We start from the raw sequence: 4,338 nt of genomic DNA on the forward strand, positions 1-4,338 counted from the left end.
AAACACTTGAGAATACTAAAAATCAGCAGTAAGGCCTTAAATCCTGATTACGCTGGGGAAATTCACAGGTACTTACTTCCAATGCAGAGAATTAAATGACTGAAGTTGCAGGCAGGCTCTGGGCAATTCTTGTCTCAAAGAGGAGGTGATGGAGCCCAGGCAAGAAATAAATGAAACGACTGAATGGAATTTCTTTTGGCTGTTACTTTAGGCTTATCCAAAGTTTAACAAACTTAGGGACCGCAAAGACCAATGAAGGCAAAGGCAAGCCCAGAAAACACTGAGATGTCTTATTGATTTGTTTATTCAGGTCTAGCAAAAATTGGCAGCTTAAGGCAGCCCAGCCAGGGCCACAGGTGATGTGGTGGCCTCCCCATTTGCCAACCCTTCCCTCCATCACCTCTCCCCCAGCAGATGCTTCGCTTCAAATACCATCAAGGACATAAGTGCCCTGGGGCCATCTAGTCAGGACTATTTTGATATCTCTGCAGGAAAAAAAAAATATAGGGAATTAACAGCTTCTCGGAAACCCAAACACAGTTTCTGTAGTGACACAGAAATCAGAAATTGTGCTTCTATAATGAAGACAGCCCAATTGCTTCCTGCTGGGATGCCTATAGGGAGCTCAGCCCTATAGCAATGCCTTGTAAAGGAGCTGTTGAGTGTCTGCAGGTGTTAAGTTTTACAGCTGGGTCTTGTGGACTGCATTAGGTCAGGAGGTTGGAAAAACAGCCATTTCAAAAAGAAATGGGTCATATTAGCAGTATTTTCTAGTAGATGTCCAGTGGAGGGATGCCTGGTCACCATGGTGTTACCCATCCCATAACAATGTCCTTTCTGCTATCCATAGCCAACCTGCTCTTGGTCTTGTACCTCTTCATATATTACGTGTGCACTGAAATAAATTAAAACACAAGATCACAGAATAACATATATTGTCATTTTTTAAATTCAGACACCTTGATCAGGTGTTACAGGCTCCTTGCCCCTTCCCAGAAGGGTTCAAGTGCTTCCATACTCCTAGTTGAGTCCTTATATTTTATAGTTGTAAAGATCCAGCAGTGTCTGGTTCCTTGTCTCCTTTCATTTTCTATGACATTTAGTTGAGATAGTTTCAGGCTGAGATAGGACACCTGGCTCCATCCTCCTTCCACATCAACTCAAACTGCTCCCGGGCAGTTTTGCCAGCATAGAACCTTGTGCCACGTACTGACCCAGGATGGGGAATCCCAGGCACTGCCCAACTACCCAAAACACCCCCCCGGGTCCCCCCCATGGCACAGGGGGTTCCTCAGCTGCATGAGCTTCTCCTCCGCTGTTTTCCCTAATCCCTTGCACTGCAGCCAAACATACCCACCTGTTCATTTGGGGGAGAAACACCCCATCACCCTGCACTTGGGAGTCAAGTGCAAATACAGACCCTCCAAAACACAGGCAGTTTCCCCACCATGTAATTTTTCTGGTGCTTCCAGGTTAGACCTGGTGTGGGGTTGGGCAAACACATGTAACAAGGCAGAGGGAGGATTAAACTCGCATGATCCTGGCTTGCAGTCTCAAAGACAGGTACTGGGTGGCTTAATCCAACACCCAGTTGTATCACCTACAGTTAATTCATTTAAGTGACCTGTAGGCCGGGCGAGATGGCCCTGATGAGCTTGGGGACACAGATGGGGACAGGTTGCACTTAGCCACCACCAGCACGCTGCTGAGTTAAGGATGGTATGCTAGAAGATACAGCCTGGTGTCCATCAGGAGCATTTATTCTCCCATTTTAATAAAGCACAGCTGTGCAGCTTTGGCCACACCAGCATGGGGTGCAGCAGCAGGAGGTGGCCCCAAAGGGCAGGGAAACAAGTGCCCTCACCATGGACTTGTCATTCCAGTGCTGGAGGGTTCGTCTTTCTTTCAGGTTCCAGCTGCACACCCACAAGACAACCCACCTAGAATAGGAGAACTGAAACTTCCCCCCACCCACTATTTAAAGTTCTAATGGCTGGAGAATGGGGCAGATAAGTGTTCTGCTCTTGAGCTCATCACCAGACTACACTCGTTAACTCCTGATTTGCTCTATAATGAGGGTTCATTTGTGCTCCTTATCTCCATTTCAGCAGGGTTTGTTCACAGGTGACTCCTATTGCTGCTCTGGACCTTGCTTACTCCTCCTCTGCAAGGGAAGGGAAAACAGAGCCTAGGAGTGTGTTCCTGGAATAGCACAGGAGCCCTCACAGCATGGCCCGCACCCTGAGGGTGGCAAACCGCAGGGGAAACAAATTAAAGAGGGGAAACCTGGAGGAAAGGGTGAAATCCCTAAGGCGAGAGCTGAGCATGGGGCACATCACGGTTTCGCTTCCGTGGGAGCTCAGGTGAATTTCACAAATTCTTCCCTGCTGCAATTCCCAGCTGATTCTCCATGACTCAGCAGAAAGTTTGCAGGACTTATTTCTTGCCATCACCCCTCCACAGGCCAGCGCATCGTAGGGCACGTCTCGCCGTCCTGCAGCACCGCTGATTTGCAGCTCCGGTTGTAGAGGTCTGTATATACAGCATTGCTTGAGCATACACCATGTGGGTTTCCTTGCATCCCTGTTTCTGCCCCACCCCCAGAGCATGGTATAGACTTCAGCTCCAGAACTTATTGCTCTGCCCTGCAGCAGGCTCAGGTCCACCCAGGAACATGTTAAGGAGGATTTTGTCTTAACAAGAAACCAGCTGGCAGAAGAGCAAACAACAACAGGAGTTAAGAGGTACCCCAGCCGCTGCTCAGCACCCCAAAGCCACCCCATGGAGATGGCACCGCTTTTCTCACCCTCTCGCAAAGGCTGATGGGCACTTCTGACAGCATCCCGTGCCCTGTGGCAAGGTTTAGGATTTACCATCAAAGCTGCTCTTTGCTGAGGTCAAGCCTTGTGCCAAGGCTTCTGCCCTGAGCCCCCAGGACAGCATCCCCACCTGCAGCAGCCGCAGGGCCACGCAGAGAATGGCAGGATTGCTCAGCAATAGCGCAGGTGAGCTGGGACAGGGAGGTCGGGGATTTTGGCGGTCGCACCCGAGGACCACGCGTGCCTGCAGCCAGCAGGGCAGAGCCCTTGGCGGCTGCAGGAAAGGACTTGCCGGCAGAGCTGCGCGTGGGAAGCGTGGCCGTGCCGTGCTGTGTCGTGTCACCCCGTGGAGCCCGTCCCCAGCGCACAAGCTGGTTTTCCAGCCTCCAGACACCGCTGAGCTCCCTGTGGGACTGGCAAGGAGCAACACTGCCCCGAAATCGACAAGTAAGTGTGCCCTTTTCCTCCCTTCACCCTGAATAAACAGCCCCCTAAACACCTCTCCATGTTTCTAAGCAGCTTAGATGTGCTTTAACAGTCCTTCGCGCTTTGCTTGCCATCCCCAGAATGCCCGTTCTTCGACATTTTTCCCCAACCTTGGCTCTCCTAGAGCCACCATCCAGCCCCTGGGCTGGGCGAGAGGGGCAGGGAGCAACAGACAGGCCCCGAGCACCAAGTGGGAAAACAAGGAAACATTTCCACGTATTAACTTCATTTCCTTTGTTTCCTCCAGCCCGGCAGCCTCGCTGGTGGGTTATTAATAGCACACTGTAGCTGGCCACCACTCCCTGCACCCCTCTGTGCCCAGGGAGGGACGATGCTGGTGGGTTCCACTCACTAAACATGCAGAAAACCCACATCCCTTGCAGCTGCACCACAAATACTTCATAGGAAAAGAGCATTCAGGAGACATCTGTGAAACACGCAAGTTTCTGCTGCTTCCCCAACTTGGGATGCTGGAAACCATGTTTTTAACATTAAACCTCCTGCAGCATCATTATTTTCTGTTAGTGGAGGAGGAAACTGTGGTCTCCTGCCTTTGCAAAGCAAACGCCGCTGGGATCCAGTGCGGCAGAAGGAGCAGAGTAGAGGCAGCCAAAGACAAGGCTGCTGCAGCGTGCCCCAGCAGCACCCGCGGATGCAGAAAAGCCCAATAGCTCCATCACTCCTAGCACTTACATGAGCATTTATAGGTTTCTTAGAACACGTTACTTGCTTTTAACTCTAGAGGCAGCCTTTTCAGCAAGCAGTCGACAGAACAGAACAAAGCTGGATGCTTGCAAGGCAGGCAGGGAGGTTTCAGCTTCACTCTGGCAGCGCCTTTGGGATCCACCTGCTTGGACGTGCTGCCCAGGATGCCTCGGCAAGGGGAGGGGGGGCCCCTTGGTGACATGGCTGGGACCAAAAGTCCCATTTCCCCACCAGCTCCTGGCTGAATCGCCTCATCCTTTGTCCTTTGCTGTTCCCATGTGATGGACTGCGAGAGGACATTTCTTCAGCAAAATCCCGCTCCCAGTGT

Source organism: Columba livia, chromosome 12, assembly GCF_036013475.1.
Source record: "Columba livia isolate bColLiv1 breed racing homer chromosome 12, bColLiv1.pat.W.v2, whole genome shotgun sequence".
NCBI lineage: Eukaryota > Metazoa > Chordata > Aves > Columbiformes > Columbidae > Columba > Columba livia.